This window comes from Pygocentrus nattereri, chromosome 14, assembly GCF_015220715.1.
Source record: "Pygocentrus nattereri isolate fPygNat1 chromosome 14, fPygNat1.pri, whole genome shotgun sequence".
NCBI lineage: Eukaryota > Metazoa > Chordata > Actinopteri > Characiformes > Serrasalmidae > Pygocentrus > Pygocentrus nattereri.
Window position 1 is genome coordinate 8,848,292 of NC_051224.1, and position 14,209 is coordinate 8,862,500.

A 14,209-nucleotide genomic window follows, 5' to 3' on the forward strand; every position below is an offset into this window, starting at 1 on the left:
CCTGAGGAAATTCAAATTTTTTGTTTCTGTGCCGTGTGAATAATTTTTGTTTTGCAAGCAATTTCTCTGCATTTGTAAAAAGTGGGCTGGGGCTGTAATGACAACAGTGACTGGAATTCTCTCTGCTGATTGCATCATTTATGACCCGTTTAGGAAGAGGAAGCAGAAAGAGGGGTTTTTAGACCTCGTTTTTTTTTCCCCCCCAATCCAATATGCTCTTTCATTTTCTGCTGCAGTGAGGCTCGTAGAATCGTTTATTTGGTTCTTCGCTCCTCATTAGTGTGTGTGTGTGTGTGTGTGTGTGTGTGTGTGTGTGAGAGAGCGAGCGAGAGGGAGAGTGTAGGAATGTTGCTTATGGAGGATTGATATGCTCATAGCTATTCTCGAGGGGCTTTTAAAGTGAAATGCGTGGCCAGATCCACTCTCACTCTGAGCGACTGGAGCGCTGATTGAGCCTCATTCGCTGCTATTGCTGTGTAAGTGACTGTAACTCGCTTTGATTTAGGATTTTAGTACTTCTCTTGCTGAAGACTTTAAAGCAGCGTCTACATCATTCAGTCTCTGAAGGAGCTTCCTCACTCTGCCATGCATTTCCCTCGAGTTCACAGTTAACCTGCTCTTTACAAAGCAATCTACACTCTGACTTTCCATTCACACTTCAGCCCTGAAAAGGCCATTAGCTCTTCAGCCATCTACCTGTCTTTTTTTTTTTTTTTTTCTTTCTTTTTATTGTAGTTTCTTTCCTTGCTATATTTCCTGCTTTCCTTCTTGTGTTTTTTATGCATTGAATCTTTATGCATTTGAATCCTTTCATTCTTTAGATTTGGTCTTTTCTCTTTTTCCGTCTTTTCATTAAACTCAAAATGAGTTCTTCTGTACCTTTCTCCCCCAATTATTCACCGCAGGTTCTGTAACACAATGTGCTGATCACATTACACAATTCATATTAGGTGTGTGTGTGTGTGTGTGCGTGTGGTTGTGTGTGTGTGCGTGTGGTTGTGTGTGTGTGTGCGTGTGGTTGTGTGTGTGTGTGCGTGTGGTTGTGTGTGTGTGTGCGTGTGGTTGTGTGTGTGTGTGTGCGTGTGGTTGTGTGTGTGTGTGTGTGTGCGTGTGGTTGTGTGTGTGTGTGTGTGTGTGTGTGTGTGTGCGTGTGTGTGTGTGTGTGTGTGTGTGTGTGTGTGCGTGTGGTTGTGTGTGTGTGTGTGTGCGTGTGGTTGTGTGTGTGTGTGTGTGCGTGTGGTTGTGTGTGTGTGTGTGTGCGTGTGGTTGTGTGTGTGTGTGTGTGTGTTTTTTTGCAGGCTTTTGCAGACTCGTGGTGAAGCTACTCTGTGTCATTGTTATTATCCTTCTCTGTTATGTGTCCTTCACTTTGATGTCAGGTGTATATAGCCGAGTGGCTCCTCACCTCTTTAGCAGTAATGGCCAGTGTTGATATTTCCCAGAAATTCTGTAACAACTCTCTGCTCTCAGGTTAGGACGTCAGGAGCTGATCTCTCAAAGCTTAGTCTGCTAATGTTCTACTTAGTTCAGTCTCCTTTAGTTTTTAACTTTAGTTTTTAACTTTAGTTTTCTGTCTCCTAATGGTGGATCACTTTTTACAGGGTAGCATCGCCATGGCAACTTGTGCTGCACACCAGACCTGCTCCACGGATGGTTCTTTTATGGTTTATGGTTCTTGGACTGATGATGTCCCGCCTTCTGTTGGAGGCCGACCCCCCCCCCCCCCCCCCCTGAAGGGGGTAATAATTACACATGAAAGCACAGCAACCACTTTGTGGTGTTTGCAGCAAACAGCCAGGCAGATATATAGATATATAATGTCGCTTTTTAGTGAAAGAGAAGTCCTGCTATGTACATATAAAGACAACTTTATATGCAGCTCAGTTAACAAGGTGACAGCAGTGATGCTATTGCTATAATTAAGTTACTTTACCTTCTTCATAAAGTTTAAAAATGCCTAGCAGGAGGGTTTAATTAATTAATTACTATTTATCGTTTTTTTTTTACAATATAGTAGCACGAAATAACGTGGAATTGTGTAGAGATTAAAAAGATGCTATATTTTAGAATATTTTACAAAATTGCCCCCTTTTTGCTTTGATACAGTTGTACACAGTCTTTGTTCTTTAATGTTGCTTCATGTGTGGCCACCTGCAATGCTTTTCCAACAGGAAGTAAGAAGATAAGTGTATGCTGAGACCTTATTGTTCACTGGAGAGAGGTGTTTTTTTTTTTTTTTTTTTTTTTTTTTTTTAATTTTTAATGAATTTGTTTAGGACACAGGCATCAACTTTACTATTTATATTAACCCTTTAGATGTCAGCATGTCTTTACGATTATAAAACATGCATGTACCTAGTATGCAGTGTACCTAGTATGATTTTTCTTGTCCCTTTATGGAAAAAGTTAGCGACTCGACTCTTCTGAATGTTTTAAACGACTGGCTGCTAGTCATAAAAATGCTTTCGTGTGCACACCCATGGAGATTAATCATAGCTTGAGTATCTCGACCTAGGTGAACACAGGAAATTGTTTACTGCTGACGGAGGTTGATAACTTTGTAAAACTACTTGATGCTTGCATCTGTGTGTGTGTGTGTGTGTGTGTGTGTGTGTGTGTCTATACACAGATTACATTCACCAAGCAGTAGAAAGCGATAATACACACAGTCATGTGTGGGAAAGTGTTATCTAACATGAACACATTTTTGCTGTGTTTTGTGCGTGCGGTGAGGATAATGATAGGACTGTATTGGTGATCTTTTCCACTCATGGAGCAGACTATGGTCCACACCCAGGCACAGTTAGCCTAGCTCTCCCTCACAAAAGTTAGAGGTCCCACTGCACACATTGCACAGATCCAGTAAGGTGCCTCCTTACTTCAGTGATGTAATCCTAAGAAAGAAAACGGGTATGCTAGAAATCTGTGCAAGTGCAGTACACACAGGCAGCTCAATAGGGTGGATGGGTGGCAACTAGATATAATCCAATGAATAGATGGATGAATGGAAACAAGATATGATGGATGGATGGATGGATGGATGGATGGATGGATGGATGGATGGCAACTAGATATATCTGGTAGATGGAGGAATCAGTGGCAACTAGATACATCTGATGGATGGATGAATGGATGACAATAAGATATATCTGATGGATGGATGAATGGATGACAATAAGATATATCTGATGGATGGATGAATGGATGACAATAAGATATATCTGATGGATGTAGGGATCAGTAGAAACTAGATATCTGATGGATGGCAGGGATGGATGGCTCTGTGGCAACTAGATATATCAGGGACAGATGGATGAATCAATGGCAACTAAATACTGGATATGCATGAATGGCAATAAGATTTTTAACGAGATATAGCGGATGGATGGATGGCAATGACATATATGCAATGCATGGATGAATAAAAGTGGATGGCAATGAGATGATGGATGGATGGATAGATGGATGGCATCAATATATATCTATATCCAATGGATGGGATGGATAGACTAATAAAAGGGTGGATGGCAATGAGATGGATGGATGAATGGATGGTAACGAGATATAGCGGATGGATGGATGGATGGGTGGGTGGATGGTAATGAGAGAGCAGATCAGATGGATGGATGGCAAAAATATGTATGCAATGGATGGATGGAAAAAAGAATGGATGGATGACATTAATATATATCCAATGGATGGGATGGATAGATTAATAAAAAGCTGGATGGCAATGAGATGGGTGGGTGGACGAAAGGATAGATGGATGGTAACGAGATGTATGCATTGGATGGATGAATAAAAGAGTGGATGGATAGATGGATGGCATCAATATATATCCAATGGATGGAAGGAAGTAAGGATGGCAACTAGATTGCCTTTTTGGCAATAAGGTATATCCAGTGGATGGGTGGATGGTGACTAGATATATCAAATGGAAGGATGGATGGATGAATGGATGGGTGTATAAACTGTAGGCAGTAGGCTGCAGTCAGTAATTGTGACTCTGAATTTCTATGGTATTAACGTCCATTGTGTCTCCACTGAAAGCTCGTGACCCGAATTCGTCACATCAGCATTTAGCTGTATTTATCGACTGCATGTCTTGCAAGTCCGTGCTTGTGTGCATGTATGGACTGTCACAAACATTTAGACTGCATGCAGGAAATAGGAGAGCAGAAAGAAGTAATGCTGCTGTGATAATGCAAATCTTTTCTGCAAATACATCACCAAAACACCCCTCGTCCCATCCCATTCCGGGCAGGAGCTTTAGATGACTATTGTAAGAATATTGTGCTGAAATTCAACTGCCCATCACATGTACATGCATGACAGCCATATGGATGCTGCAGATAAGGTTCTCAAATTTCTGTTGTTTCTTTTTATAACTTAGCTATTTTCTTAAGTGTTTAGCTGAAAATATATGTTTGTAAGTAGGAACAACACACATTTCCCCAGAATTTGGACAGTGAACATCTCGGAGTGGATTTTTAATTAATTTATTTATTTATTAGATATAGATTTTTTCCAAACCACTAATTAAATGTGAACGTAGCCTCTACGGCAGGTGTTTCTGATTGTAAAAGGCCTGTCAGTGTAGGTACATGGTAGGTGTTTGTAATAAACCGGTAGCTCGGTGTAAACACACACATTCTCTCTGTCACTCATCAGTGTTCTCTGTAGCACTGAAGGCTTGTGGGCAATTTGCAGCCAGTCTTTCTTGTGCGCTGTGCACACTCAGTGAGAAAGCCACAGGGGTTCAGTTGGAGCCCGACTGTAAATGGTTTCCGCCTACACATGATGCTTCTCTCTCTCTCTCTCTCTCTCTCTCTCTCTCTCTCTCTCTCTCTCTCTCTCTCTCTCTCTCTCTCTCTCTCTCTCTCTCTCTCTCTCTCTCTCTCTCTCTCTCTCTCTCTCTCTCTCTCTCTCTCTCTCTCTCTCTCTCTCTCTCATATAGTGGTGTGTGAATGCGCACAGACATACAAGCGCACTCAATCACACATGCTCACACACTTGTGCTGGTCTGTGCAAACATTATGCGTCCAGAAACTGTCCTTGGATGCGAGAGGCATTTGTGGTGAACACCTCATTCTAATCTGAATCAGACAGTAGAGAGCGTGTGTGTGTTTGCTCTTGCTCTATTCCTCCCCAACTCCCACACACTCCCCTACACACTGTTCTGTTTAGGATAATGATCCCCCTTGTCACTGTCCCACCCCCTCACACCCTCCAAGCTCTCTCACTCCCTCTCTCTCTCTCGCTTGTTCTCGCTCTCTTCTGCTCTTACATCATCTTCCAGATGTGGCTAGTGATTGGGTTGTTATAAGATACCACATCACAGCTAAACATTTTTCTCTCTTTCTTTCTTTGTTCAGTCTAATAAGGTGACAGCATGTCTGCGCATGGTCTTGTCACTTGCTAGTGAGGGGCTTGTGTGCCTGTGTTCAGTTAGAGCAGGGGTCACCAGCCTTATCCACAGGGAGCTGGCGAGGCTGCAGATTTTCATTTTCAGCCAAGCACAAGCACTCCTGATTCCATTTGCTTAATCGATTGGTATCAGTCTTCATACAGTTGAATACTCACACAAGGTGTGCTGAAACGAAAACCACAACCACCGCAGCCACACCAGCCCTTTCTGGGTAAGGCAGTGACCCCTGAATTATAAGCTTAAAGCAAATTCCAGGGCTGCAGCAATTATTTGACGAAGAATCCTGAAAATGAGTTATTTTTAATTGAGACTTCACATATCATAGTGTGAGTTTGTGGTAGTTCAGGATATATTTGTTTGGTTCAGGATTGAATCAGATTCCTCCTTTTTTTTTTTTTTTTTTTTTTTTTTTTTTTTTTTTTTTTTTTTCCCCCCCTTCAGTATCTGGAACAGCACGTTGTGCTAATACCTGTCTGTCGTATTGGATCAGTGCCAACTCTAGAAAAGAGATTCCACTTATTTTATTTTTATTTTTTATTTTAAGTCCACATATTTATGTTTATACAATAAAAGCCATCATTCATGTTTACTGTTTTTTCCAGCCACTTTTTATGCATTTAGGCTGTTTTTATTTCAGTGCTGACTGATGTATATAAATGACCTCTGTACTGATTTGATGTTCAAAATTGTGCCTCATTTAAAAAGCATTCCAGGCTGAAACATTTATGATTTCAGCATGAATTTGTGGGACAGATCTACTATAGGTGGAGTCCATATGTAAATGCTTTTGTTTGTTTGTTTGTTTGTTTGTTTGTTTGTTTGTTTTTGTTTTTTTCTGGACATCACAAAAACGGTGAGTTCACACCAGGTTGTTTGTGCAGTTTATTTTCCATAAATAGGCCAGGGAGTGAATGTTAAATTTTCAAAATATGTCCGTGTTTGCATACTACATCTGTCATTTAAGTTGAGCCACATTTGTTTTTCTGTCATATGGGCCCTTTAAAAAAAGTCATCTATAATGCACTTCTACATCCATATAATTCATGCAGGCATTCTAACAAGTTCTATTACACTGCAGCAAATGTACGGAGTGGTATGCCTTCTGAGATTTCTTTGCACCATAAAAGAAGAAATTGCTTGTCCCACAAACAGAGCTTTGAATAATGGAGAAAGTGAGAAGTGAATAACACGTTGCTACTTTTTTCCTTATATATGTACAAATGATGTAAATGTTCCCTCAAAGGTGTAACAGTGGTTTACAGTCCAGTTGTGTACCTTAAATAAGTTTTTCCAAGTGAGAAGTATGTATTTGTATCTTGTCATAACCTCATGTTTTAAAACGGAACAATAAAACAAAAAGCCTGGAGAAGAGATGGAGTGTGGAGTCAATAGAGCTCAGAAAATATCATTTTAATGATTTATGCTGCAATTAGGTTCTCTGACTAAAGGTACCTTTGAGGGTATCACCCCAGTGACGAGAGGGGTACTGCCCCAGTGACTATTTCATATCTTTATTTCTGAGAGTGTAGGATCAGGTGTTTTTCCCCTTATAAGTGTTGTACTGGACAACTGTTCATGCTCATCTGAAGGGGCAGCCTCTATTACTTATCCAACACAAAGCTCACAGATTTCTATTTTTGAATAATAAAACATATTAAAAAAAAATATTCCTCTGTGCTGTCACCTCATTGGGAAGCCAGCCACACCTTAAGCTTGGCCAAAGTTCTCTGATATCCAGTCTGACGTTATTTGCTGTTATCAGCCCAAAAACAGGATCACGTAACAGACTGGCGGCATCTCTATGTCAAAGGTTTAAGAACAGCAGTTATGATGGTCTCTGTTATCATCCTGATTCTGAATTGTGATTAGTTTGTAGCATTACAGAGGATTTTATTTCATTTCATCCATTCAATCATACATTTATTCATAAAAAGTACCTTTTCTGCCTTAAATTCAAGGATGGCTCTTGCTTTCTTGTCGTGAGGCCTCTGAAAGCAAAGAGGATCCCACGTTTGCTGTTACCATGAGAACAAAGCTGCTTGAAATTAGGCTCGGTGTTGCGCTCATTAAAGCCAGATTTGTCGCTTGTTGTTTTTTGATGTCGTCAGTTTGATGTGGCGCATAAAGCAATTCTGCTCCCTGTCCACTCCTATTAAAGCTTCTCATCCTGATGGTGGAGAGAAGGAACGGGCGATTTCCTGTTTTGATTAAAGATCATATCACCGATGTTCCACCCCAGGGAGCAGACAATGCTCACTCTAATGAAAATTACTATCCCCTAATCACAACATGGCAGTTGAACCCCTTCCTCTCTACCCAAACAGTAAATATGCAGTGATATGTAGTTGTTTTGGGGTGTTTTTCTGTTTTTTTTGCCCATTCATATTACATATCTCTCAACAAACCAATGCTCAGGCCTGGATATATCAGAGTATTAGCAGGATCATACATCCAGTACCAGTCAAATATTTGGACACATACTCAAAAGTTTTATTTTTAACAGTGAAGACACTGTGATGTAGAACACATGGAATTAAATGTCTACATGGGCCATTGAAGTTTTCTTTCTACTCTGAAGAATATCCCAGAGTAGTGTTTCTAGAATAGTTACAGTATCCAAAACTATAGTATTCATTAGATACTTGATGAAAAGTGCTCAGGTGATATAATACAAAGTAAATACTTGTGGGAGGCATGGCTTACTTGACACAATTTTGGAGTAGTTGTAAAAACACTACAACATTTCTTCTGTTGTGCATAGCAATGAAAGTGTTACGCTAAGGTGAATGTGAGTAATGCGCTAAATTTTAAGATCTCCTAAAAAAAAAAAAAGCTTTAACCCGAGTGCAGCAATCCAGATTTCTTTGTAAAAAGCATGGAAGTTTAGAGGTTATGGGGTTAATTATGAGGTTGAAGTCTATTTCTCTTAAGCTGTACTAAGTACACCTGGAGATTAGTATGCTAATGCCATGTGTACCGTTTGTTGAAAACTAGCATGTGATATGGAATATTCGATTTCGGACACCGAGCAGGTCTTTAAAAAAATCAGTTTAACACAATTTTCCTCTCAGGCCAGTAGCAATCGAGTGGCCAACATGTATTTGATGACAAAAGTTTGCTTCTGTAGTTTTGCAATGGGGCCTTGAGGCTAATGTTGCTAACATAATGGAAGCTAATGCAGGCTACGCCAGTTAGCATTGTGCAGACAGCGTTCCTTCATCATATTTGCCTCAGTCCATGCCAAGTTGTTAGTCTCTAATAACACTTGGGCATATAGTTGTTATAAAAATGTGCTAAAATGTGATGTAGCTGAAAAAAGTAGTAACGGCCATCATGAAGCTTACGTTTTATCAGCTTTTACATACAGGACAGACTATATAAGCGAGACTACTTGACATAACTCGACACTGAGGTGGCATAACTTCTTAGCTGCATTAGCATTGTAGCTCCAGTGTGAAACTAAAGCAAACATCTTGTCCAGTCAGCTACATCTAAGCTAAGGTGGAAAATTAGTGTAAATGAGTGTTTTTCAGTGAACTTTTAATGAAATATTATGAAAACGTACATATCACTGTCCAAACATTTGACTGGTGCTTGAAGTGAGATCCAGCATGCATCCTGTGTAATTACTTTGAAAACATGGCAGAGGGAGAAAGGGAGATGAAGTTAACGGAGTCTGGGACTCATAATCGTCTTTTTTATTTTTTTTGAGGTTAATGGATCTGGAGGTTACGGAGTGGGTAATCAGCACTCTGCTAATGGAGGCTTGCTAGTGCAGAGTTGCTGTTTTCTAGTTATTTAGGGGAAGAAGAGTGCAGCCGGTGGCTTCTGCCTCAGACTCGCACTCTAAAGGGAGCAGAGACTGATCTGAAGGCCGCTGCTGTCTGCCTCCGCCGTCGGCTCTCGTCTCGGCTTGTCTGTATCTCTGTCTTTCCCTTGGTCCTTCTCTCACTCTCTTTCTCTCTCTCTCACACACACACACACCTGGCCCTGTTGGAAGGAGAGCAGTGGAGCTCTTTTATTAGCCCTGAAGCACAGTCCCAGGAGCCCTGCTTTCTGCTCTATTTCTGAGAGCTGCACTGCATGCTGGGAAAGCCAGGGCCCACACACTCCCTCACCTCGCCCTTGATTCGCTTTCTTGGCGCACCTGCACTGACACCAACACACGCGTACGTACACACACACGTATGTACACACACACACACGTACACATGCATTGTGTACAAACTTGGTTTTAGAAGATGAAACGAGTTTGAAATGTGGCATGTGGTCTTTAGAAATTGCTCCAACGTGTCAAAAAAAGGCCCCTTTTGATGAAACGTGATGCAACCAATCTAAATATTACTTTCTAACACTAGACCTCAAGACCACGGCCTTGCTAGATGCAGTTGAGGCTGCTTAGGTGGAACAAGAAGAAGCGCGACGATTGCTCATGTCCATGTTAGGCTAAGGCTAACCCCAGATGACCGGCCATACCTTGTCGAAGTGGTCTACTTCAGATGAAGAGGATTAGACAGGAGGAGGAGATCGAGGGTCTGCAGCCTTTTCATTTTCTTTTATTTGACTAAACTTGAATAAAACATCCATGACTCAGCCATTCAGCTAAACGGGATAGTGTTAGCAAGTCTTGCTCTCTTAGTGTGTCATGTTTTCTGCACTTATTTGTGACATACCGGTACCCGGACTAGCGTGACGTAGCCTGTCAGAATAAAAGCCCTCTGACTAGTTAATATAAGCTGAAATGAAATTTGTCAGATACATATTTTGAGATAATAATAATGTGATGGTTATAGTCTACAGTGATCAGTTAGATTTTCTAGCCATAAAATAAATTGCAGGAGAAGGTTGAATATGAAATCTGTCCAGTAAACTTCATTTTACAAATCTTTATTGACCAATTTCTTAAAATAGATGCATTTCTTAAAATAGATGGAATGAAAATATTTTGGAATGGATTTTGCTCTGTATCGGTCAATATACAGAGTTCAGGTACTGGAATCTGTATCGGGAGAGAGAGAAAGGGGTTGGATTGGTGCATCTCGAATATAAAGCCCACAGACCTTTCCCAGCATGCCCTGCTGCATGTGCCCTCTATAGCACTCTGCTGCACTGAGCTCCTTCAAATTAGAGCCTTTCTCCTCTCGTCCTGCAGTGCTTTATTACAAAGATGCCTTTTCTTCATAATTACTGCTATTATAGTATCTCTCCCTCACACTCCTTCTATCGCTTTCTCACTCAGGCGGTCTCTTACACTCTCCCTCACTTGCCCAGTACTTTCTCTCTCTTTCTCATTTCTGTTGTTTTCTGCTCCTCTTTTTTTCTCTGACCTTTCTCTGTCTTTGTTTCTCTCATGCTCTCTCTTTACCTTTCTCTCCTGTCTCTTTCTCGCTTTCTTTCTCTCTCTCTCCCTCTCCATTTCTTTTTCTTTCACTTTCCTTTTCTCTTTTCCCTTTTACTTGCCTTTCTCTCTTTCTTGCTCTACTTTCTCCTTTTGTTTCCACTCACTTAAGTCTTTTTCTCTCTTTCTCTCTTTCTTTCTTTCTTTCTTTCTTTCTTTCTTTCTTTCTTTCTTTCTCTCTTTCTTTCTTTCTTTCTTTCTTTCTCTCTTTCTTTCTTTCTCTCTTTCTTTCTTTCTTTCTCTCTCTCTTTCTCTCTTTCTTTCTCTCTTTCTTTCTCTCTTTCTTTCTTTCTTTCAATACAATGCAGTACAATAGAAGAACAATGCAGGAGATGCTTTGTCTTTAAGACACATTGGTACCTGAAGGCCTCACACAGCTCCATCCATCTTCAGTGCTGCAGTGAAGTGTAGATTAGTTTTCCACAGAACTCAGTGACCCCTTTTTGTCAAATGAAGAGGTGTGTGTGCGCGTGTGTGTGTGTGTGTGTATATATATATATATGTATATATATATATATATATATATATATATATATATATATATATATATATATATATATATATATATATATATATATATATATATATACATTAATTCCAGTGTATTTTTCCAAAGACTTCAGCATTATTACTTATGCTGTTTTTCAGCTTTGTTCATAACAAAAGGCATCTTATTAAAAACTAAATGAATGTTTGATTTAAGAAAAATGAACCATTTCCAACCAGCAGTAGTGCTACACCTATGCTGTACATGCACCCACACTTGAATGACTGAGCTTTTTTTTTTTTCTGTTATACATTGTTGGGGTTAAGTTTCCTGGTTTTTATGGTAGGTGTTGAAAAAGTCCAAATATTTATTATTATTTGAGCCAAGCCCATCTGTGTAGTACGTTGTTTTAGAATACATGTACTATATGACAATGTTTATTGACCTCTAACACCCAGTGTGTCTTGGTAAACCTCAAAATATCTCATTTGTTTGTTACGCCTCTGAAAATGGCTCACTCACTAACTCTCCTTACTACAATACTATTTGTGCTTGAATAGCTAAACTTCTCCCCTCTCTCCCTCTAGCAGCTAAAAGACATCACATGGAGGAATGTAGTTTAATTTAGCTAATTATCACTGTTTTATCACCCAGGCCTTGTGGTAGGAAAGCCACAGCCGTTGCTTCAGAGTTGTCTGTCTGTCTGTCTGTCTGTCTGTCTGTCTGTCTGTCTGTCTGTCTGTCTGTCTGGGTCTCTATACTGGAGTAAAGCTCTGATCCTCATTAGCGTGACACCACTGCAATTTGGCACCTCACACTTCTCCCAGGAGAGAAGTCGTATGCTCACACCTTCTCATATTCTTCTCCTCCCGTCTGTCGAGGAGGAGCACATGCTGTACTGAGATCATCCCTCGTTCCCTCCTTCTCACAATCATTTACTCCTAAAACTGCATGTGCTGCACTTTACTGAGTGATGTTCCAGTCAGCTCTGGCTGGTACAATCACACGGATGCCTCTGTCAGGAAGAGGCCCTCTCTGATCTCTGCTTCTTTTCCCGCTTCTTTTCCCACTTCTCTTCCTTGATGGCTAATTTCACTGGTACTTGTGACTGTGACAAAGGATTCATTCATTCATTTTCTTATCTCTCTCAGTCTTGACTCATTTTTTTATTTCTTTGCTTCCTTGTTTTCTTCCTATCGCTTTTTCTTTTGTTCCTTTTTTTAATTTGTTAATACATCTCTCTCTACACCCCCCCCCCCCTTGACAGAGACTCTTACTGGGTCAGTAGGCCGAAGTGATTGACCGAGTCAGGCTCCAGCTGTTGTTGTTGTGATCAGTTCAGTCCTACCCCTGTGGTCATTTTTTTTTTTTTTTTTTTTTTTTTGATTGGCCACTCAAAAGTGCAAACACTGACACAGCTACTCCTGTGAAAATGATTACAGTCCACTTCTCAGTGACTACAGGGAGGCAGAAACAGAGAGCCTGTGTGTGTGTGTGTGTGTGTGTGTGTGTGTGTTGCAGGTATCTGTGCTGATTCTGGATACTGACTAGCTTTCCCTGTAACCACAAGATAAGCTTATCTGCTTTGTTTGTGTTCACCACACTAAAGCCTCTTCTCCTTCAGTCACACACACTCACTCATCTCCATTATCAGCAGCCTCGCAGATGTGTTTCCCCTGAGTGCCTCTGAGAGCGCAGTGCCACAGTTTACATCACCCAGAGATGCCACTTGCATCATTTTTGCCTTAACAGCTTTTGCTTACTTTTCCTGGTCAAGGAATGCAAGCAGCAGTCACAGTGTGTGCTGTAATCGCTGATGAGCTGCCAGCATTCCGACAGCATGTCAGTCACTGCCGCACATCGTCCGCTGCTTATAAAATCAGCAGATTTTAGGCTACATTCAGTTCTTATCAGCGCTTTTAGTTTCTCCTTGTATCTACTAGGGATAGACAAAAGAAAAGTACATGTCTAAAACCAGTAATAGCAGCCATTTCAACTTCCTACCATCCCTCCAACCTGTTTACTACAGGTGACCAGATCAGTACTTAATGAAGTGCAGATATTTGTGATTGCGGTAATTTCTTTCACGCAATGATCCTCATGCAAAATTACCAGTGCTTTTTAAATACTTAAGGTTCTTAAGACAAACACTGAGGAGTTCAGAATGTTCTTAAGTGCAATTCTCAAACAACTTATTGTTTATATTCTCTTAAAATATTCTCTTTAATCTTAATTATTTTCTTACGATTTTCTCAGTTTTCTTAATTGTTTTCTTAAGTAGGTTACGTTGCATTTTGCCCCATTTGGAATTTGTATTAACTGTTACTGCCATTATTAGGTTACTCATCAAAGCAAAATAAATAATAAAATAAAATAAAAATAATTCTAAAAAAATTAAAAATGATCAGACAAACTAAGGGTAAAAAAAAAAGTCCTCCTTTGAAAACAATAATTGTAGGGTGTCAGCAGAAACAAGAGATGTGAATGGGCACAAGTAGATGAACTGAACTCGGGTGCTTACTTCATCAACTCTTACAGCCTAAGACAAGTGTGAGGCTCACGTCTGTTTAAGAACACATTTAAGACATATTTTCTATTTTCTTATACCACTTGGTCTTGGGAAAATAGTTAAGAAAATAAATTGAAGAGAATTCTGATTTTCAAAGAATGGAGCTAAGAAAAAACATTTAAGATGTTCTTCTTAAGACACTTTCATGAAACCAGCCCCAGGTTTGCACTGTAGTCTGAATAATAAGCCTTATTTGTCACTTAGCAGCTGCTTTTTGGTCCACCATCTCTGTGCTCCTCATACAAATGCAGTCTTTCACATAGGAGAGTAGGACTAAATGTTCACGTGTAATGACAGTTCATTTGCGTTGCCCTAAAGCAAAGGCTT

At 40.2% G+C, this 14,209-nt stretch overlaps 1 protein-coding gene across 6 annotated transcripts in view; it reads left to right on the forward strand.

Moving 5' to 3' along the window:
* The window catches only part of baiap2a (BAR/IMD domain containing adaptor protein 2a), a 102,205-nt gene that overhangs the window by 39,568 nt on the left and 48,428 nt on the right, over positions 1 to 14,209 (forward strand). The window lies entirely within an intron of this gene.